This window comes from Aulonocara stuartgranti, assembly GCF_965226115.1.
Source record: "Aulonocara stuartgranti genome assembly, chromosome: 4".
Taxonomy (NCBI): domain Eukaryota; kingdom Metazoa; phylum Chordata; class Actinopteri; order Cichliformes; family Cichlidae; genus Aulonocara; species Aulonocara stuartgranti.
Window position 1 is genome coordinate 19,765,521 of NC_138942.1, and position 24,694 is coordinate 19,790,214.

General features: G+C 36.3%; 2 gene segments (V, D, J or C); both read right to left on the minus strand.

Annotated features, from left to right (window-relative positions):
- Positions 1 to 15,718: 15,718 nt before the first annotated feature.
- Positions 15,719 to 18,254, minus strand: LOC309705588 (Ig heavy chain V region 23-like). The segment is given in 4 exons: positions 18,159 to 18,254; positions 17,822 to 18,068; positions 15,904 to 15,983; positions 15,719 to 15,774 (listed from the first exon to the last, which is right to left on the minus strand).
- A 1,858-nt stretch (positions 18,255 to 20,112) lies between these two features.
- LOC309705589 (immunoglobulin heavy variable 3-7-like) lies at positions 20,113 to 24,694 on the minus strand. The segment is given in 4 exons: positions 24,660 to 24,694; positions 24,409 to 24,529; positions 20,636 to 20,718; positions 20,113 to 20,423 (listed from the first exon to the last, which is right to left on the minus strand).

A 24,694-nucleotide genomic window follows, 5' to 3' on the forward strand; every position in this document is an offset into this window, starting at 1 on the left:
CTTCAAGTGAGAGAACAGTGAAAGCATGTATGGGAGAACTACCAAGCTCTGCAGGTACACTTTACAAGTGCTGCTGCTGATACCAGCAGGGACTCAAGAGAGAGCAAAATACAAATTAGTTTATAATTTATTTTATGTACATTTTGTTAAAAAAAAATTTCAATACCTTTTTGCACATTTTATTTATGTTCAGTAGCTCTTTCTAGCTCAAGTAAATCCACAAACTAATAAAATGATTTATTATTTTGTATAAGGTTGTCTGTTGACTGTTGTATATAAAACCCATTCAATATAGTTGTTGTTACCTCAGGGAAGGCAGAAAAAAAATAGAGTACCGGCACCTCTTTTGGGCCACTTAAAGCACTGCAAGATACTGTCTGCTGCTGGAGTCTTCTTCAGTCATGATGAAATGACTTTGAAAGGAACTGGCATAGCTAGGAGAATTATTGCCTGTGCTCATATACCCAATCCACTCCAGAGCTCTGCCTGGCCTCTGATGTATCCAGTGTATATTGTAGCTTGTCAGCCTATAACCAGAAAGGGTGCATAATATCTTCATTCTCTCTCCAGGTCTTTTCACCACAGAGGGAGACTGATCCAATTTGATCTCACTCCAAACTCCTGTAAGTAAATATCAATGAATGAATATGAATATTCTTTATTGTCATTGTCACAGGTACAATGAAATTGAAAGATGTCTCTGGTCAGTGCAACATCACAAAAGATAAATACTTAAAAACTATAATTAAATACTTAAAAACTATAATGATAGGATATAAAAGATAGAAATACATATAAAATACAGTATTCTCATACCGTAGATACACCCAAGCAATCCAGGCCTAAGGCCCCATACAGACACTCAACATACGACCTAGTTGATATATCACTCAAACAATCAATCACTCAATCAATTTGTTAGCGCATCCAACAAAACATGTCTGAAAGCATTCCAACTTCATGGGCACAAATGACAACAGGGGCAATGAAAGTCATCTACTTTTAGTAGCATTGAGACATGATATTGCAATTGGGTAGAAACTGTGTTTGAGTCTGTTAGTCCTTGTGTATGTTGTTCTATACCGTTTACCTGAAGGCAGCAGTTCGAACATGGAGTGTCCAGGGTGTGAGGTGTCCTTTATGATGTTATGGGCTCTTTTGAGGCAGCGGGAACTGTGTAGGTCTTTCAGTTTGAGGAGAGGGCAGCTGATTGTCCTTTGGGCAGCGTTGATTACTCCCTGGAGTGCTTTCCTCTGAGCCACTGTGCAGCTAGCGTACCATATGCCTATGCAGTACGTTAGTATGCTTTCGATGGAGGCTCTGTAGAAAGACACCAGCAGTCTCTGTGTGATGTTGTTCTTCCTAAGCACTCTCAGAAAGTACAGTCTCTGTTGTGTCTTTTTCAGTAGCTCAGAGGTATTCACACTCCAGGATAGGAGTGCGATGATCATGAATCTGATTTGTCTTCATGTTTTAAAGAATAAATACTTTTCCTACCTTGGAGAAAAATAATGAATAAACTCCAAAGAATCAGCCATCCATCCATTCGCTTCCACTTATCCTTTTCAGGGTCGCGGAACTGGAGACAGAACTGGACAGCTGGAGCCTATCCCAGCTGTCTCCAAAGAATCATATATTCCATAATTCAAAACACTTAATTGTCTGAGTGTTTGTATGGTAAAAAGTGTCCAAGATGATGGTTGACAGTTGGATGTGATGTATAAATAAAGAAGCTACTTTGCATAGACCTCCATAGACAAAACCCATTTGTTATTCAAAAAAAAAAACTGTTTGCTATGTTTAATAATCTGCACATAAGACATGAACACTATTTCAAAGACTCACCCCCACTTTTTGTACTGACTAAGTCTTCTCACTGGGATTTATTGCACATTTTCTTCTGACACAAATTCTTTTAAAACAACTGATTTGTGTCTTATACTTATAAAAATAGCAGTATGTAAGGACAATTAACAAATATTTTTATGCCAATCACTTACTCATAGTTATGTATTTAGTCTTTCCAGACTAATTTAAATTGAGCATTATTACTTCATATTGAAATAATAACTTTTTTCCTTTTGCATGTGAAGAGTAAAATCATTGACGTAAAATGGATACTTGAAGTTTTTGTGCAGCTGTACCTCTGTTCTCTGCCACTGTTTTTACAGGCACAGAATTAAGCAGCAGACTCTTCTGCTGTAGTAGTAGTACTATAATATAATGAAATCATTTTCTCACTATGGAAAAAAATAAATAATAAACTATGCTCCATAAAGAAACCCTATGCTCCATACGTTTCACCACTTTATAATCAGAGTCTGAGTGTGGCTAAAAATGTGTCCAAGATGTTCAATAACAAACTAAATGAGAATCCTGATGATGTTTATAAGGGAGAAAAGCTTTGCAGACCTCCCTCTACAGGAGCAATTTGGTATTAAAAAACAAACAAACCAATCAAATAATTAAAGTATGAAGTATTTCTAAAATGAAATCTCTTTTCACCACTTTCTGTAAATGTTCTCAGTGGAATTCACTGTTTATTTTACCTTCTGATCTCAATCAGATCCTTTCAGAACAATTAATACTGATTTTTTTAAAAAGCCAATAACAACAGAAAACAACTTATTTTCTCTTTGCACGACATTCAATGTATAGTTTTAAAGGTCCTGAGTTTACCAAATATTCCCTGCTGATGGTAAAAAGAGGAACCAATTTTTGTATGGCATTTCTATTGCTGTCTCACTGTGTCTCTCTCGGGCACTGTCAAGTGTTCCTCTGACTGTGAGGTGTCCACACTTGAAAAAGACCAGACTTTGAATTTCACTCAACTTTATTTAGACCAACTAGTTTGATAGCTGGTAGGTAGCAGCAGGTAAAAAACCTTTCAACACAAAAATAAAGAACATTTCATTAACCATTCAGATAAATTACACAGAAGACAGATGAAATAACAAAATACACTTCAGTAAAGCCATTTACCATGTGGTTAACTGTGTTAATTTAACTGTGGTTCTTAAATATACAAAATGTGTCTTCTTTGCATTAACACTTTTTTTATAAACAATTGTATTTTAAAGTATACATTTTAGAGTTCAAACATTTTAATAGACTTTAACTAAGGATTTTCTTTACAAAGAATTATTTTCTTTAAATCAAAACCAAACATTTATTCACTAGTTTTACGATCCACCCAAGGATTTGGGGTAACTATTTTTAATATTAATTTATTTTTAATATTAATTAACATAAATATGTGGGAACACTAACTGCACAAACAATTTATTCAAACTTAAACATTCATTTTTGTCAATATAATTAAACTTAAATACAGCAACTATTTCCCTAAGCGTAAAACATTTGCACAACTGAGCTTCCATAGTCCCAGATACATCTGCAAAAGCAAAATGTGAACTCAAGAGCTTACCGATAGCCTGTCTTGTTCAAAGGCTTCCTCACAGTGGAAAAGTGCTTTGTTTGCCGTCCTCTCAGTATGTTGCACACGGGTCAAATGACTGCTGCATGCATTTTAAGGTCTACTAGGCACGCCCACCCTTGATTGCTCTAATGTGGCTCACCTGGCAGGGCGGCGCATACCAGGCCGTGCTTAGTTGTTGATTGCACCCAAGGTCTAATCAGCGGCCATGGGCAAGCAGCAGCACCGAACAGGTAGAGGGCAGGAGGAGGAAAAGAGGAATAACAGCCACACCTACTAGGTCAGCGCGACAGGCACAGTAATAAACTGCTGTGTCCTCAGTCTTCAAACTGTCCATCTGTAGATAGAGTTTACTGCTGGAATCATCACTGGAGATGGTGAATCTACCCTGGACTGACTGGGAGTAATAGGTGGGATAACCTAAAGTGCCTATGTAAGCAATCCACTCCAGTCCTTTTCCAGTAGCCTGTCTAACCCAGACCATAGCGTAGCTGCTGATTGTGAATCCAGAGACTGTGCAGGTTAATCTGTGAGATTCTCCAGGTCTTTTAATTAGGTCTGGTTCAGATTGTGTCAGAGTCTGACCTTCAACACCTGGTAAGATATTTAAAAAAATGAATTAAAATTGTGTCAAAAACAGAAACAATGCATATCAACAGTGAGATCAGTGAAAATCTTCACCTGCCCAGCAGAGAGCTAGAAGCAGCAGTCCTGTCCTGTAGTCCAACATGTTGTTTTCTGTTCTCTACCATCCTCTGTGCTCATTAAAAAAGAGAGACTGTGCCTAAGTTTTGCATAGACTCCTCCTAACAGGAAACACTGACAACGAAATCACTTTGGTTTAACTTGGTGAGAAATAAAAATTGTTACATTGCATTAAACTAAACTATTTGTTTATGCAGTGCAGAAAAGCAAATGTCATCTTACTATATGTTGTGGTGACTTGTTCTCATATGTAAGATGGAGTTGTGACCTTGAAACGACTGTTTTGGTGAACCGGCTCTGCACAAACTGGTAATTGGCCTTTAAAAAACAAAAAAAACCTGGGCTTTCCTGAAACGAGACCAGGATTAAGCACCATTTAGTGAAGCTCTATGAAACACCAGTGTTTCCTTAGTGTCTGAAAGACACTCAAAACTTTTATGTGACTTCCTTGAAATTATATTTATGTATATTTTGTCTCTATGTGTATCAATTTGATGTAATTTTGAGATGTGCTTTTGAATTTACGTTTCATTATATTTTAGGTAGGTCATACCCTCAGCAATAACCACACTGACATGTTGCTTTTCACTGCAAACAGCACAGTAATGTGGGTAATTTATGTGTTTTGGGGTCGGTGGACAATGTTGATCTGTTTCACTGTTTTTTAAAGTTCAATTAAAGTAAGAGGAACTAAACATAAAGACAGACTTTATGTTTAGTTGATCAAAATAATAAAAATATGTGGAGCAGGATTTTGTACAGCTGCTCAGCCAGCATCAGACACTGTGGGTGTCGAATACAGTAATAAACAGCAGAATCTTCAGTCTTCAGAGTGTTCATGTCCAGATAGAGCTGCTGTCTGTTGTTGTCTCTGGAAATCGTGAATAGGCCTTGAACTAACTGTGCTTAGTATTTGCTAGTAACATCGATAGTGGCAACCCACTCCAGTCCTTTTTCCAGTAGCCTGTCTGACCCAAACCATTAAGTGGCTGCTGAATGTGAATCCAGAGCCTGTACAGGTCAGTCTGTGGGATTCTCCTGGTCTTTTAACCACTTGTTCAGATTCTGTCAGAGTCTGACCATCAACACCTGTCAGAACAAGACAATAGTTACATGCTGTAAATGGTCTTTTTTTGAAAGACGAATGAAGCATTTCTGTTTTTATGGCCATCATGTTAAACTGTGTGAAAAATTGTGTCTGTCAACCCCATAGTATAAGAAAAGTAGAAAAGTTAAGTATTAAAATGATGGTCTTGTGATTTTTTTTTTTTTTTTTTACAGTTTTTAGGTTCAAACACGTGTGTGAGTGTGATACTGTATGTTGTGTCTCACAGACCTGTTTATATTGCAGTGTGTCTGTATGTTGTCATATGGTCCTTGGAATAAGTGCTTTGTAAGTAAATGGCTTTTGCATCTTTTAACAAAATATTAATATCCATTCATATTAAAAATTAATATTAACACTTCGGATTCAAATGAACTATTTTATACCCAGTCCACTCTACAGCTTTTCGTGGTCTCTATCATATCCAGCCAATATTGCAACTCAATTAGTTATAATCAGATAGGATACGTGACATCTTCTCTCTCCTGCTAGGTCTTTTTTTTCTCAGAAGGAAACACAGTCTTCAAACTGTTCATCTGTAGATAGATACTGCTGGAATCATGTCTGGTGATGATGAATCTACCCTTGACAAACTGGGGGCAGTAGGTAAGATGACCTAAAGTTTCTTTTAAATCAATCCATTTCCAGGAGCCTGTCTGACACAGACCATAGTGTAGCTGCTGGCTGTACAGTTCAACTTGTGTTCATGCCCACATCTCTTTGTTAACAGTTGAATTGTGAGACATTTTTTTCTTTTGGTAACCGTCTTTATAAGCATTGAAAGGAGTAAAGGACACAATGAAGAGATTTTTCTTTATTTATTTATTTGTGTGTTTGTTTTGTCTCCTGCTACTTCACAACCAGATTGTTATGTTGCTGCAAATGTACAAGCAGTTAAAGTGTTCACTGATGTGTTTTATTTTTGCTGTTATTGGAACAGTCCACTGTGAGTTTTCACTTCTGTTCTGAACTGACAAAGTGTAGTATTTGGTAGTAATTTTGTCAAAACCCATTTCAGTCCTTGTCTTTGCTTAACACATAAGATTTATTTTTGTTGAAAATAGATGTTTTTTCCTGCTGAGAAAAAAAAAACAGCAGGAGAAAGAAGAAAACAATGAAAGCATGACAAATAATTAAGGGTTATTTAAATTTCTGTCTAAAATGCGTTTTTGTTTTTTTTTGTTTGGGGTGTTCCCAAAATGTTTGCTTGACTTCTCAAAAAGAAATAGAATTTTCATTATTTTCTCTCTCTGGGAAATACAGCAGCTGTAACTTTAGCTGGCAGATGCACTGTGTGACAAACTGCACAGAAACAGTTTTTGTGCAGTTTGATATTTGCTGATTTGATTGAATTTTTTTATTTGAAATTATCTGACACTTTAGAAAACATTACTCCATTTATACATTCCGTTGTTCTGTATCACCAAAGAGTGATGTTCAAGTACACGCAACAACTAATGGACCAAAAATGCCCTTTCCAAGTCTTTACATCCAACTTCAACTGCTGAATACAGCACTATAAATGATGCATGAATTACATGCTCTTGTTTCTTTTATTTCCTTGTATGCAATAAGTGCCAGTGATTTATGTGTTATTGTTCTGTCCATTTAAGCTCAGATTGGCTTGATGTTTCAAGACCTGCAGTGCTTATTTGTTTGTTCGATTTAATAGATTTTTAATATTCTAGCCTTTATATACTTCACAGAATTATATAAAAAGGAAAACAAAAACTTGAAATAAAAAAAAAAAGATTTATAGTATACACTATTCAAATCACTCTAGAGGTGATGGCTTCTCCTCGGCCTGCAGATTATTGTTTAATATTCAAACAGACATGTCTACTGGAATACTGGCAGTCAGGTAAGAGAAATAACAAATCAGCATCATATGCTCCCATAATCAGATGTCTATCCTAGGAGCTACTTTTTATTTATTATTCAGTGTCAGCTTTTCAAACAGCACACTTCTCTCCACCCTAACCAGCTGATTCACTGAAATCAAATAAAGTTAAATAATTGTTTGGTGTGCTTTCTTCTGAAACCACACTTGAAACTATAGAATGATCTGTCACACTGACCTCTTCATCCATAACTCTGTGAATGTCTGCATCACAAATATACATGATGAAATGGTGTAATAATTTGTTGATATCAATTATACGTGTTAGTGTACATTCAGAACCTAAATTCAAACTAGGTGACACTGGATAAAAGATATTGTATTACTAATTAATGATGAAATTGTTTTACCATGAATGTTTAAAACATGTAGGAAAAAAGCCCTGAGTTTACCAAATATTCACTGGAGTTAGGAAACAGAGGAAGCGGTTTTTGTATGGCATTTCTATTGCTCTCTCTCACTGTGTCCCTCGGGCACAGTAATAAACTGCTGTGTCCTCAGTCTTCAAGCTGTCCATCTGTAAATAGACTTTACTGCTGGAATCCTCTCTGGAGATGGTGAATCTACCCTGGACTGACTGGGAATAAGAGGTAGCATAACTATAAGTTGAAGTGCTGATAAAAGCAATCCACTCCGGTCCTTTTCCAGGAGCCTGTCTGACCCAAACCATCCAGTAGTCTCTGAATGTGAATCCAGAGGCTGTGCAGGTCAATCTGTGAGATTGTCCAGGTCTTTTAACAACTGGTTCAGATTCTGTCAGAGTCTGACCATTAACACCTGGTAAGACATAAACAAACAAAAAAAAAACCCAATAATAATAATGAATTATTCTCCAAATAATTAATGTTAAATCAAGATCAGGGGAAATCCTCACCTGCCCACCAAATAACTGAAAGCAGCAGTCTTGTCTGGTAATCCATGATACAGTACTGCAATGTACCCAGAGTTGTCTGTTATCTTCTCCAACAGATGGATAAGTAGTGGTGGAAGATGTTTTGCATAGACTCCGCCTTACTTACTGAGGAGTTTTCACCATTTTTCAAATAAATACTTTGGCAAAACAACTCCTAAAACTTCCCCCTTCCTAAACAACAAAATGCCATGTTGCCATATCATTTTTTGATTGGTCGACATGGTACATTTTTCAACCAATAGGAAAGGGCTTTTTTGGTTTTGTCTTTGCTCGCAGGCGGAGAGTGCCTTCGAGCATTTTCCTTATAAAACGCAGTTTTTACCGTTTCTTCCCGCAGTAAATATAAACAACGATAGTATTCAGGAAGAAAACCAAACACTGCATATATTTTTATCATAACTCTGGTTTTACGTGGCCTATCAACACAATTTAAAAACTGTTAAAAACTAACGGTTGTACACGTTATCATTAACATGCTTTGCTAGCTAAAACACCGGTGTCGGCACATAAGGACGCTGTCATAGCCTGTCAACGACATTGATTAGCTGCGTATATATGAAAGTGAATCGCATCATTGGCTGGACTATGGGATAAGGTGGCATCGTTCTAATCCCATACGGGAGCAGCCAGTCACTTACTGACTAACACTGCAAAACAGAATTGTTAACGTATTTATTTTAATTTCAATTCAGGTTAGTTTTTTTTTTCTGTGCGCAATGCATATTTTCTGTGCGCAGTGACTCTGCTAGCAGTGCGCAACTGCGCCCGTGTGCAGCTTAGAGGGAACATTGCCTAGGAAGTGGATAATCCTTGTGAGATGAACACGGTTTATAATTTTATTCAAAAAATATTTTGTGGATGTTGTGTTCACTTTTAACCTGTAATAATAACTTTTCCCACGTATGTGTACTAATAATAAATTATGTTGAAAAAACACATCCACAGAACATCCATTCCTTTGGTTAAAAATATTAAAAATAATGATAAGAATTTAGGAATTTATGTTTTTATTTCCATTTCTTCATTAAATAAATTTACAAAATAATGACTCACATAAATATTGTTAGAGTGAGGAGATTCTTTAAAATCATTAGTGGTCAGGGAGCTCCTCCCCACAAATGAGCTCCTGCAGTGTCTCAACTAATGTTGAGGCATTGTGAAGATTTTCAGGTTTACAGGTTCAGGTCTACTGATGTTTTGTTTTCTACTGACTCTCTGACACAGTAATACGTAATAGTGTCAGTTGGGGAGCTGCAGAGAGAATAAGAAACCTGACAGTTGATGGTCAGGTGTTCCCCTGGCTGCATAATAATGGATGAGATTGATATTCTGGAATCTCCTCACAAAGAAAATGTGCAGAGTTTTATGGCTGAGGAGCCAGGAAGCTAAATTTACATAGAATCAAACAAATAAAGCATCAATGTCACTCTAACTCTTCATAGTAAAGGCTGTTGACCATTTTTTCACCTGAAGGCATTCACTTTGTTTCAGATCCAACTTCTGCAGGTTTTAACTACAATTTTTGTTCATACATTGTTTTACTTTTCCTATTTATTCTATATCAAATACAAATGCAAATACACGTTACTTTAGCTTTAGCTAAAACATAATTTGAAGATTTTTGTGGACAAAACTTTTGTTGTTCTCTCTGTTTGCAGATGTCAGACACAGAAAAACAGAAAATTTTAACACAGAGACGCATTTAACACATGCATTTTACTTAAAGGGATAAGATATATCATTGAAGCTATTTTGTATTGATCTTTCTTTGTTTGTTTGTTTGTTTGTTTGTTTGTTTGTTTGTTTGTTTGTTTGTTTGTTTGTTTTAATCATAAGCCCTTTTTAAGGCCATTAGTGGTCTGATAACTCCTTGTATGGTTGATTTACAAATGTTCAGGCAATGTGAGGTTTTTGTTCAGGTTGTCGGTAGGTGGAACAGAGAGAGACTGACGAGAGACTGAAGTCCCCTTCCCTACATCTGAGAGAGCTTTGTTATCATCTCTTATGTTAATGGGTCGGTTTTGACCCATGTATTAAATCAGCTATAAAATACACTAAAAACGATAATAAGTTATCATCCAATTTGTTTCTCATCTCTTGGTTACCTTGTTAGGCTTCCTTATCCATGAAAATGTTGGTTTTAATACTTTTGGTGTGGTGTTTTCTGTCACTATACCTCTCGATTTCAATTTAAAAAAATAGTAAAATTAACCTCAAAAAATCATATTACTTAATAAAAGGTTTTTGTGTTACCTGACTATTACTGAGGGGTATAGGACACATCTCTTAAATAAATCTGTTTTATTGATTTTTTTCATTTTAATATTAATGACTAAAATGATATCTATGGTGTTACGGGTCAATTTCAAAGAAAAGACAAAAAAATGTTTGGTTTTTTTCAGCAGTAGACCTTTAATATAAACTGAAAAAAAAGAAAAAAGTCCACTCCTCCTTTGTTTTGGTTATAGTTGGGGGTAATTGTGGGCTTTTTATCACTTCCCAATGATACAGCTACACCTTTGTGAAGTTTCCTTTGTGAAGTTCTTGTCCGAGGTCATATCTCGTAAAAAATAAAATAAAATATCACAACTGATATTGTGACCCTTTAGTCCAGTGGTCATATCGAGGACCACACATTTTCATTGGTTCTTCTCAGGGGTGCCACTCACAGCCTTGACTGTGAAAATCTGTACATTCCAGGCATAGTTTGTTTTTGCATCACAGGCTTCCCAGATTTTTCTGCCGTATTTCCCTGCCTCACTGGGTATGTATTGCTGGAAGGGGCATTTTCCTCGACAAGTGGACAAGACGTTCATCCACTGTCACCTCTGGCCCTGGGATGAACATCAGCGGAAGAAGCTGCACCCATCTCTCCCAGACATCCCTGATGGGAGCAAGCTTGTCAGACCTCAGTCTGGTCTCTCTGTTGTCAAATCTGAGAACTCTTGAATCAAAATGATATCAAATGTGTGAAGTGACATCGTTGCCCAGAAAATGTTTCTGCCTGTCAGTGGCCTCAATGCAGCATCTGTACACTCCAGCAAGAAGAAGAACACCAATGAAAGCATCCAGGTATTCCTCATCATTATCTTTCCACATGTCGCCATGGACTTTTTTTCTTTCAAGGTTTATCATAGTAATGATTCTTTTTAGTCGCAATGGCATAAATAGCTCAAAACATCTGTTGATGTAACTGACTTTGGTCAGAGCAAACCTTGTGGTTCCAGGGGTCATTTTGATGACATTTGCAGCAGCTGTCCTGCCATGTACATCATGAGGTACTGAGCTCCAAAAGATCTTACCATTTTTGGACTTGAAGCTTTCAACAGGAGTAGCTTCAGCGCCAGCTCTGATCAGATGTGTCTGTGTGTTCTGGATGATAGTCTACATTGTCTTCCTCCTTAGAAACCTGCCCATCTGAATCATTATGCTGCTCTGTGTCCTCTCCTTCATTTTCACTAAAAATATGATCCAGAACTTGGCTCACTGTCAATCTTCTTCTCATTTTTGTATACTGCACATTGTAAATGTGCACTCTGGAAGTCAAATGGCCACTCAAATGAGTGAATTCACCTCACATGTCTTGACATGCCCGTCTTTATTTTGTTTTGTTTTTGTGCAGGTATACTGGAAAATCAGGCAAAATAAGAATCCCCTAAAGCTCATATGATTAGGAGAAGAGCTTGCTGTCAGTGTTTTAGCTGACAGTGCACTTATGATTTCAGTTTTGGCTTTAATTATTGCTGTATACTCATAATATTATAACTGGGTCAAAACTGACCCTAACAAGACAAAGGTCATGATTTCAACTAGGGCATTTTATAATTTAGTGAAAAGATTTTTTTTTTGTTTTATTTTGTAGAAATAGAGATTCCTGACAAATTCAAAAAGCCTTGATACAATAAACAAATGTATGTAATTTTTTATGCATTTGAAATTTAAAATGGGTCAGTGCTGACCCTAACACAAGAGAAAGTATATTTACTAATAGTAAATCATCTTTATTCATAACCAAAGAGATAAAGGAGAAATGAGTCTGAGAACAGGAAGGGTAGACAGGAAAAAACACACCCCAAAAGAAAAACATTGGCTGCCCTATGCCTCAGATCAAGTCTTTTCCACGCAGGCTGTCTGATCCAGGCTGTGTGAAAGCTGCCAAAACATAAGAGACCTGACAGGTGATGACAACATCTTGTCACGAAAAGATTGGCAACTCGAGAGGTTTGGATAATTTCTGTTATTCTATCTGGATTACATACCTGGAAATCATATCAGCTTCATTATTTTCGTCATTCACGGAATTGTGTGTGGGTTTTTTTAAAAAGGCAGCTTTTACAATAACTGAACGACTGAATTTACTCTGTTGTTGCTCGAAACTCATAATGTCAAAAGTGGAAGATTTATTTTTAAAACAATTGATAATTTCTTGTGTATTAGCAAATACTATAAATCCTAATGGAGGTGATTTATTAAAAGATAAACAATTCAATGGGCTTCCATGTAGACTAAGGTTATTTAAAAATCAAAACAACATACTGGAAAAAATTATTATTTTTTCCTTGCTGTGCAGGTGTACTGCTAACATACAAGATGGTGTAGTATGTAAACTTTGGTTTGTTGTTTCTGGTTTACATAAAATACCCTTGATGTTTTCAGTTTCTGCAGATGTGTGAGAACGAAGATCTAACGTGATACTATAGGGAAATAACTTCTGAGGAACTGAAACTGTGTGTGAAAGCACAGTAGCCTTATGAGCTAATGAATATGCATGTGACCAGAGACAAATAAATATGTAATATTATTTATTTATTTGATTGTTTTTTATGTTTGAGTTACTATAAGAAGCAACTGAGGGTGAATTCAAAGCTGTACAGTTCAATGCATGCAGCCCTCCAGGTCTTGTAACCACTGATTCATAAACGGATTATATAAAGTATATAAATAACATTTCATTGATTTGAACTGTTGTCCAGTTTGGTGAGCCTGTGTCCTGTGTGTAGCCTCAGCTTCCTGTTCTTAGCTGGAGTGGCACTTGGTGTGGTCTTCTACTATTACCCATTTGCTTAAAGGCTGAATATCTTGTTCCTTCAGAGATGCTGTGATGAGTGATTACAACCAAAGTATGTTGCACTTCTATCAGCTCCATTTGGTGATGGGCTCTAACATCCAGCATAAACAAGGCATTTTCTCCTAGAGAACTGTCACTCACTGGATAGTTTCAATTTTTTAGATCTGTCTAAGCCCCAGAAATGGCTGCTTGCTCCTTTGCTTGTGTTTTTGCTCACTGTGTGTTTCCCTGTACAGACCTTCCCTGGAATCCCTTACTGGAGTGTGGTTTTGGATGCCTGTTCTCGCTGACCCCTGGAGCCAATCCCCGCCTGCACTTTGCCTGTAGCACATAGTTGGTGATCACTTTAAACACATTATTGTCCCAATGGCAGGATTCAAACACTTTAAACTAGTGCTGTCAGCGTTAACCCATTACGCAGTCATCGCGATTAACGTGATTAAACCCACTCAACCCGTCTGGAGCGCAGAATGGAAAAACTTCAGACAAACTGCCCGAAACGTGTTGACAGAGACATTCCAGGGATTTTGAGTCGGTCTGCGCTCCAGATGAGTTAATTGTTAATCGTGTTAGCTGAGGTGGCGTTAACGCGCTTAAGCTGCATTAACGCGTTAATGCCGAACAACCCCTCACAAGGGCTAATCTGTGTTAACTCGTCAATGGGGATTTGCCAGTTTTGACAGGTTAATGTTCGTGTTAACGCAATTAACGCTGTCACAACTGCTTTAAACATGATGAGAGATGAGGTTCTAAGGCTCGTATCAGGAGTATCACTTATGCTATGATGCTTGGTGCCAGAACAAAATTTGCTTTATAAATGATAAATAAAACGTTGAAATCAATCCTAGAACATAAAGGAATTTAGTAAAACTCTGGAATCAGTGTGGATGTGAGAAAAAATTTTTATTCATAGCAGAAGGGAGGGGATTGTAGTAATCATTAGATTTGTATGACTGAGCAATATGATTTCTTACTTGTTAGATATTCAGTTCAAGAAAAGTATGTGTAAAACTCACAGTGTCTAGTAGATGACATGTCTGAGACAGTCTAAAATAGAAGAAATTTTAAATTTTTGTTTTAAACCATTATAAACCAGTATAGCTCTGTGGCATCTGTCCATGATCCATCTGTCTTAAGATATACTATAGTTAATGTGGGGCGTAGATTTTGACAAATTGATTCTCTATCATGCTTTAATAGAGGGTTTTTAAATAATTTGCTCTTTTCTTTAATAAAACAGTAATTCAACTCACGTTTAGATACAGGTGGGTACAGAATATTTTATTTGCAACATTTATTTATTTAGCTAATGTTTTACCTTTTGTACTTGTTTTGTGTAATGTTATCATATTATCTTAGGTCAATTTGTTACAATTGTTTGCATGTAAATTATTTGTTGTTTGTATTTCTTTCAACAATAACAAAATATTAAACAACATTTTCTTATTATTCAGTGTTCAGTTATACTGTGAAAAAATAATAATAGTTAAATTATTTATTTCTTATGAAATAAGAGATTTACATAAATATTGTAATATTGTTAGAATAAGCAGTCTCTTTATATCTTTAATGGTCTGAGAGCTCCTCCTCTGGTTTCTTTACTAATGTTCAGGCACTGTGAAGTTTTTGTTCAGGCCTACTGATGCTTCATGTTACTGTGACTCTCTGGCACAGTAATGCACAGCAGTGTCTTCAGGCTGCACATTCGTCCCCCTGAGAGTGACTGTTTTGCTGGAAGATTCCAAGCTGATACTGAACTTGTTTTTAAGTGAATCTTTGTAGTATGTTGGCCATCCATCTCCTGCCCTTCCAATCCACTCCAGTGCTTTTCCTGCAGGCTGTCTGATCCAAGCTGTTGGGGAGCTGCCGAGAGAATAAGAAACCTGACAGGTGATGGTCAGGTGTTCCCCTGGCTGTACAATCATGGAGGCTGGCTGTGTCAATGTTTCAGAATTTACACCTGTTAACAGAAAAGTATATTTCATAATAAATTATCAAATTGCGCTGAGAAAACTGAACTATTGATTGTGAGAAATCCAGAGAGAATGTGAAAAATAAATAAACAACTTTCCCCATTTTTGTGCATCAATAACATGTTATGTAAAAAAATCCATGTGTACCTTTGACTTTTTCCAACTGGCAAACAAAGACACATTTCTTTTCGTTAGGAACCAAAATGCACTTAAATATGAAGAAGCAATAATTTGTGTCATGTTATTTATTTTTTTCATTAGGTGAAGACGTAATTATGAAATTGACATAAATATTTTTAGAGTAAAGAAAGTTGCTGGGGGTTTTTTTTGTACTTATTATTGTTTTTTAAATCATGAAAACTTTTTAATATCCTTTTGGGTCTGACAACTTATTCTTTGGTTGGTCTACAGATGTTTGGTGTCATTGTGTTTTTCTGGCACAGTAATACACAGAGGTGTCATCAGGTTGCTGAACTTGTTCTTTAATGGATCTTTGTATGTGGCCCATCCAACACCTGCACTTCCAATCCAGTCCAGTCCTTCCCCTGCAAGCTGTCTGATCCAAGCTGTCCAGTAGGTGCTAACAGAATAAGTGACCTGACAGTTGATGGTAGGATATTAACAAAGCTCTGAAGTCTCAGAGGCTGACTGTGTCGACTGTTCACACTTTACACCTGTAAACAGAAAAGCATATTTCATAGAAATAAACCATCAAATTTCTGCTGCTAAAAAAAGAGGGCTGGTTGTGAAAGCTCTGTTGGGGTCATATTAAGGCAAGATAGAACAAAAAACCAAAAACTAACCATAAACATGGGTGATCCAGTATTTGTCTTTGTGTGTGTTTATCTGAATGAGTCCATGAGCCTCTCTCAGCTGACCTGTTCTGCAATACATATGAAGAGACTGAAGACAGTTTTGTAAGTACTCCACCTCTTCATCAAAGAAATAGTGTTTTGATTCACTCACTACATACATTCATTCTCAGATACAATTTGCACGTGTTGCTTTTCATTGTTAAAGCACTAAAAATGCAGTATATCATAATGTAAACAACGCTCAGGTAGCAATTACACCAGGTGGTGACATTTAGCTGCTAACAAGCGAGACACTCACTCAATAAAAAATACAGATTAGAATAAAAATGCGAAAGAGTATCAAAGAGTAAAAAGTAAGTAAGAAGAAGTATTGTTGTATTAAGAAAAACAATTTCTTTATAGCCTTGAGAAGAGGAAGTGAAAAAAACAGAAGAGCAGCTGCACAGATGAACATTTCTGCATATTTACATGCATGTCATGCTTTCCTTTCTCCTCACTTTGCATGTTTTACTGCCACCTGGAGGTAATTTTTAAATATTTTATAGTCTTACTTTCTTCAAAAGTATATTTGGCACAGTAATACACAATAGAGTGATATTGCTGGACTGTACAAACCTGTGGAAACAAATTTCAATCGTCACCTAACTATTCAGTATTTCTTTTGTTTTTAGGAGTGTGAATCCACTAAAGGCTCCTTCCAACCTAAGCATTAGAAGTACAGAAAAAAATATGGATTTTAATAAATCTCTACAACAAGGTGTTGGTGTTATTGTACAGCAAGTCAGTTTTCAGTCCTCTTCTGAATTGACAAAGTAGATTATGGGCCGGCAGTTTGTTCCAAGAGCTTAATATGGAAATCATTTCTGCTGTCAGGCTCTTAATCTCAAGATACTGACTTCTGCTGGAGTGTGAAAGCAGTCAAAGCAGTCATGATAAGACAGCTTTGAAAAGGACTGCTATAGCTAGCAGAGTTTGAGCCTGTATTCATCCACCCAATCCACCCCAGAGCTCTCCCTGGTCTCTGTCGTATCCAGCCAATAGTATAACTTGCTGGGCTATAACCAGACAGCATACATGACATTTTCACTCTTTCTCTCTCCAGGTCTTTTTTCTCTTTTTAATCTTTCTTCCCAGTGTAGTAAACTGGATATGTTACATTTTTATCTCTGCTTATACATATTTTTCTAGTCAGAGTTTTCTCACAGGATATTTAATATAAAAATCATTCTTTTTCTAAAAGTAGGGACATCTTTTTTTTTTCTTTTTTGTTGTACTGATGAAAACTGTTGGAGGTTGTACAGCAGCTCAAATAACTCAACAATCACTGTGAGTTTTTGGTCCTGTGCTAAATTGGCAAAATATAGTATTATTTAATAATCCACTTCAGTCCTTTTCTAAGACCCCATCTGACCCTCTGTATCTAATTTTTTACTGTACATTAATTGAAAAGCTGTAAAAGTTCATCTGTGTGACTCACTAGAAGGACATTCTGGTTCCTCGTTCTCTTCAAAGAAAACTGATAAAGAAGAAAAACATCACTTTCTGTAAGTAAAGTTGCTCTATCATCATCATCTCAACATCTCGTGCATGCTATCTCATTCTCACATCCAGCCTATTCATTTATGTCCTCTGTAATAGATATTTGTTTTTTGTCTATATCCTTTGACTTATTTCAGCTAACCCAATAAGTCCTGATGTTCTCAATAGAGAACAGCCTGGCTTTTCCAGTGATATCTAATGTGTGTCTTTTAGCTCCAAAGAGGCTGAAAATTAGAAAATGTTAAACTGAAAGGTGACTATTTGAGGTTTTTGTACAGCTGTTCTTCTATTTTCTGTCACTGTGCTTTGTCGGGCACAGAAGTAAACAGCAGAATCTTCTGCTGTCAGGCTGTTGATTTCAAGGTACTGTTTGCTGCTGGAATCTTCTTCAGTCATGATGAAACGACTTTGGAAAGAACTGGCATAGCCAGCAGAGTTTGAGCCTGTGCTCATCCTCCCAATCCACTCCAGAGCTCTCCCTGGCCTCTGTCGTATCCAGTGCAAATAGTAGTCTGTCGGGGTATAACCAGATATGATGCATGACAGCTTCACTCTCTCTCCAGGCCTCTTCACCTCAGAGGGAGACTGCTCCAATTTGATCTCACTCCAAACTCCTGCAAGAAAAAAAAGAAAAACAAATACAAAAGTTATCATCATAATCAAAGTATTGTCTTCCTGTTTCAATGAATGAATCCTTTTCTTACCATGGAAACATATAATGAATAATAAACTCCAGGAAGTAATATAATCCATAATTTAGAACACTTTATAATCAGAATGTTTGTGCAGTTAAAACGTGTCCAAAGCTGTTCTGTAAATAAACTAAATGAGAACTGATGATGATGTGTTTATATCTGAGCAAAACTTTGCATAGACCTCCCACAACAGGAGCTAATTGGTATTTCAAGAAAAAGATAACGACATAGAATATCATGAACTGTCTATTTTTTTTATATTTATTATGTCAAATTTTCTGCACATGAGACAAACTATCACTAAATATTTTTAAAAAGTCAGACCCACTTTTTATATTGTGTAACCATTTTCACTGGGGTTTATTGCACCTTATCTCCTCAAACAAATGAAAGAAAAGGAGTAAAACTGTTAAATTTAAAATTTTATTACTGATAAAATGAATCAAAACACAAAATGAGCCTGTTTCAAGTCAAAGAATAATCAGAAGTGTGACACTGTCATCTTCTAAATTATATTTACAGTAATTGCTTATTTTTGAAAAAAATAAAATAAAGCAACGCTCTAGCTATAATTATTTTACATGATGCATGTTACATGGCTCTGATCATCTTTTAATGAACAAATTATGTATTTTAATTATATAGATTTAAAAAAAATTATTACTCAAATTAAACTTGCTATTCTGTCTTCAATCACTGTGCTTTGTCGGGAACAGAAGTAAACAGCAGAATCTTCCTCTGTCAGGCTGTTGATTTCAAGGTACTGTCTGCTGCTGGAGTCTTCTTCAGTTACAATGAAACGATGTTGAAAAGAACTGCCATAGATAGCAGAGTTTGAGCCTGTGTCCATTCTGCCAATCCACTCCAGAGCTCTTCCAGGTTTCTCTTGTATCCAGTGCAAATAATGGCTTGTCAGGCTATAACCAGACAGCATACATGATATCTTGACTCTCTCTCCAGGTCTTTACATCTCAGAGGGAGCCAAACTCAAAATGAAGAAGAAATAGTAGAAGCAGTGATCATCACAGTAAGTTAGTTTTCAGTAATGTGCTTAATATGAGGAGGAGTCAAATTTAAACATTAGCTCTCTTCAGTTCAAAGGATAGCAAAAAACCCAGAAGTGACACGATTGACTACAGAGTCCAGAATCACTCATCAAATTTGTCTTCAGTGTTTTAAAGAAAACATAATTTGCCATAATTTAAAGCTGTTTATAGTCAGAGATTGTTTTTCTGGTTAAAAAAGAAAAGAACTGCAAGAAGTTCTGTGATCAATAAAATGACAATTGTAATAATGGAGCAAAAGTTTGCATAGATCTCCCTCTACAGGAGAAATTTGGTATTCAAAAACTCATTTACACAGATAAGTATTTTATGTGATACAATATCATGAGTATTTTTGTCGTAATTCTTAAACATATAAACACCATGATAATCTCATTCTCAACTGACCAGATTATTTACAGAGGGATGGTTTGTGAATGCTGCAGGATTGATGCGATGCTGATCTACATTTCTCATTGCTCTGCATGTAGTGCCGGAGGAATCAACAGTATATTTTTGATGATATATTTCTCATGTACTGTGGATAATTGCTATCCAGAGTTAGACCTTAAAGTGTTTGTAAGGTATAATATAGTATGCAAAATTAATAAAATATATGTGTTAGAGTTTGTATTTTTGATTGTCATTTATGCTTAGAAATATTTACTTATATATGCTTAGAGTTTATAATTAGTTGTAGATTGGTAGAGGTTTGATCATACTTAATAGTCTGCAAACTTTGCTTTGCAGTGTAATTATACTGTCTTCAACGTTCCAGCGGATGGGTTCAAGCTACAAACCTATCAATATGTTTTACTTTACTGGGAGTAAAAAAATATTCTATAAAGTGAATTTAAAATTTTATTTAAGTGAATCTAATGAAACCATCAGGATTTTGTACAGCTGCTTAGCAACTTCTGTCACTGTGTGTATCGAGCACAATAATAAACAGCAGAATCTTCAGTCTTCAGGCTGTTCATCTGCAGATACAGCTGCTCTCTGCTGTCGACTCTGGAGACAGTAAACCTGCCTTGAACTGACTGAGAGTAGTATTTGGTGGCACTGTTAGGATCAGCAGCAATCCACTCCAGTCCTTTTCCAGGAGCCTGTCTGACCCAGCCTATCCAGTAGCTGCTGAGTGTGAATCCAGAGGTTGTACAGGTCAATCTGTGAGACTGACCAGGTTGTTTAACTGCTGGTTCAGATTCTGTCAGAGTCTGACCATTAACACCTGCCCCGGTAAAGAGAAAATTGATAACAAATGCACAACTTAAATAGCATGGACCAATATATATATATATATATATATATATATATATATATATATATATATATATATATATATATATATAGCCGAGCTTGAAGGATAAACCGCCCGCAGGGGCGTGCTGGGTGTTTTTATATATATATATATTTTAGATTATAATCAACAAAGCTTTTCACCTGCCAAGCAAAGAATTAAAAACAGCAGTCCTGTCCTACAGTCCATCATGTCAGGCTGTGTCCACTGTTCTCTGTCATCATCACTACAGTCACACATAAAGAGATAGAAGCTGTCAGTGCTTTGCATTGACTCCGCCTCCTAATGAAGGGCACCTTTTCCCTGATGAAATTAATATGAGCGGTGTATCGCAACAACACTATTACACTATTCACTTTAACAACATCACCATGTTGAAACTACAACAGTAGACTACAGACCAATATCTCACTTCAGCACATATTTGTTTTATGCGGGTCACATAAATGAGTGATAGCCAGCAATAAAAGCTGGTTATCACTCAAGAAAGAACATTTAATGCCAGATTTACTAATGGTCAGTGGCAGCAATAAGCCTTCTTTAACACTAAACAGCTTCTGGGTTTACTAAAAAGATGTGGTGTATGTTTTGTGACTAAAAAAAATCTGGACAGGTAATTTTTGCAGATGGCCTTTTTGTATTTGTATCTGCAAGAGTTTCCCCTTCAGGAGAAGAACAGAATATGTTTAAGCGTTAAATATTTAATTTACTATTACTACACAAATCCAGCACTGAAAAACACACATCTTATATACGTAGTTGTGATAGCTGCTTCCAGAAGTGTTTATGTATTTGGAAAGAGAGTGTGAAATGTCAGCATGAATGGTTAATTGACACATTCATTGTGACATTATGCGTAGATCAAAGATGAGAGTGCAAGGCCAAAATTTTGGCTCTGTCCTAAAGCTCTTCACAGAGTTGACTCATGATCTGACAATAAATAATGTTGTGTCCTTCTACACGTCATACTGGTCAGCTGTTACCAAAAAATTTCAGTTATGTGTTGTGAAATAGTTTATAATAACCAAGTTCTTCTCTGGAAAAAATAAGTTAATACTCAGGTGTGAATCCAGAAAATGAAATATTTAACAGCATTATGTAACTATGAGTGATAATGAAGCTGTAAGTTATATTGTTTAACCTTCTTTATTATTATGTATTTAAATTACAGTATCTCACTTTCTTATCTGACACAGTAATAAGCTCCAGTGTCCTCAGTAGTGATGGGTCGTTCGCGAACGAAATGGCTCTTAGAGCCGACTCTTTTTTTTTTTTCTTTCTCTCACCCTCTCTCTCGCCCTTTTTTCCGCTAAAGTCCGCACGCGCGGCCTGTACTTTGCGCTGGGCAGAGGGGGGAGGGGCGTTAGTTACACTGCAGTAGCACAGGAACAGAGCCAGAGAGAAAGAGAGCGAGGGACAACAACATCACATTAGAAAGGTATAGTAATCATCCACTATTTTCAGTTGCAGATGATAAAGGATTCAGAAATCATGTAGGCCCATATGACAGAGAATATGCATCTTCTTTTTGTTTTAATATTTTAATTTATATTTAATTGTGTTGTGGTTTGCAGTGTTTTGTGTTGTTTCACGTTAAATTTGTTTAAAAGGAAAAAGCTGAAAATTTAAATAGTTAAAAGTTTAAAATGTAAATAGTTGTTTTTTGTATTATATGATTTATTTATTACATTTTATGTGGAGTGAATAAATAAAGTATATTTATGGTGGCCCTTAGAGACAAAGCACGTACAAACTCCAAAACACGTACAAACTCCTAAGCATGTACAAACTCCAAAATGCGTAAAAACTCCAAAACACATAAAAACTCAGAAGCACGTACAAAAGACAACAGAAGTGCTCCAGGATGCCAGGGCGCAGTGTTGAGCTTTTGTTACCTAGTGGCTACACAAACCAGGAAGTATCAACAACCAGGCTGTGTCCCAATTCAGGGTCTGCACACTTGAAGTACGCATTTTAAGTGCGGTTACGTCACCGCCACGCATCCCAATTCGAAGTGCACTTCAAATGCATACTCCAAATGCGCCATCGATTTCCCCAAATATCAAGTCCGGTGCACGCTTCGTGATCCCATATATCCCACAATTCATAGCGCGGCGGTGGGTGTGGAGAATTTTGCCGCAAAATACGGCAGAAGGGAGCGGCTGAAGAGGTTTTTTTTTTCCAAACTTTATTGAAATTATAAAGCGAACAGTCAGTCATTCCAGTTCAGTTTGCACAGTAGATATACAAGGCAAATAAGAGTAACAATATACAGTACAATGAAATAAGAAGGATAAATAAATAAAGGGGAAAAAAAGAAAAAAAAGGGGGGGAATGTGACAGACTTCATAACAACTTTGTACTTGAAAGTTGTGACAGCTCATTCGTTAAACATTTCTGAATGCATTTCAATCAATGATAAACCTTTCTTATTGGAAGTTAATTTAAGAGAGTTTAAGTAATATTCAATTTCAATCAAAAACAAATTAAATGATGGGGTTGAGTTTTGAAATTTACATTTATGTATATGGAATTTCCCTAATAAGATGGAGCGGCCGAAGAGTGAACTGTCAAAAGTACTGAATATGACGTCACTTATTTATGTGCGAATGTTTAATAATTAAAGTCAGTCATATATCCACAAACACAACAAGCTGAAAGTCAGTGATATATGTGTGTGTGTGTATATATATATATGTGTGTATATATGTATATATATGTGTGTATATATATATATATATATCATAATAATCTGACAATACTATAATATTGGTCATATTATATTTACATTACCACAGTGAGATGACTTTAGTCTCATGAACAACATTAACTAATTGTTATTTACTAACTAATCTTAAATGACTGTTCAGCACAGAAATGAAGCCCAACAATTTTACAGTCCTGTGGTCTCAATGTCAGATATTCAACTAATCAAAGTGATGTCACGACAAAAATGAATGACCAACAAAACATTTTTCTCCTTCATTTCTGTCAAACCATGCTGTATGTAACGTGTCTCTCACTTCCGCACTTCTTGTACTTATAGTACGCACCGTACGTAGTACGCGTAGTTCGCGTACTTCAAGCGTGCAGACCCTGAATTGGGAGACAGCCCATGATTTGGTGTGTGGTAGTAACAGGTAAATGAACTTTTTTTTTAAATTATTTGAATAAATATGAGTGCTTGTCTATAAATACACAAACAATACACACATGCTTTCAATTGTGTAATTTAAGTGATCTGGGTAGCTCTGTTTTGGAAGTTCAGTTAACGCTAGAAATGTGTTTTGGAAATTGTACGTGCTTTTTGGAGTTTGTACGTGTTTTGTCTCTAGGGGCCATATATAAACATATATAAATAAAACCACTTTTTTTACATTAGTCATTCCTTTTCTGCATAATTTTATATTGTTGTTAATGATAAATTAATTAAAGCAACAAAACAACCTGAAGAGCCAGTTCGGAGCCGAAAGAGCCGGCTCTTTTTAGAGAAGCGGCTCTTTCGACTCGGCTCACTAAAAAGAGCCGGAATTCCTACCACTAGTTCTGTCATAAAACTTCTAGCCTATTTTCATCAATCTTTCCATCTTGTGGCCGCAATTTTCTTTTATCACTGGTAGTACACTTTCCTGGCATCCCATTGGAAAGAGCAGCACACCTCTCTTTCGAAGGAGTATTCATTTCTTATTAACATTGACCAGCAGCCAGGAATGTGTGAAATCCTCAAAGGTTTTCATCACCACCTGATGAGCTCCCATTACCACAGTGACATTCCTGTGGAGAAAGCCACGTGCATTTATCTGCTTGAGGAATTTCTCATCACACGTTATTTGTAGTGGCAGGTTGACACAGACCAAGACAAAGTAATGTAGTTGAAAACTAGCTGTGTAACCAAAGTCCACTGATGTATACTCACTGTACACCAGCAACAAGGTCTTGGGCGTTTCTAATTTCCTTTCCATCATTAAATGTGGAGCTGTTTCCCACAGTTATCACCCCTCCTTTCATGCCCAAAGCTGGGAAGCACCTGCAGGTGACTGAAAGAAAAGTAGAGAAACATGTAATTGTCAAAAATACAAAAACAAACAAATGAAATATATTTCCCTACATGTGTAAAGAATGTCATTTGAAAACTATTTAAAATAAACCTATTATCATTTTCCTCACATTCTTTAATACATTTACTGTTGCAAAGGTGGATG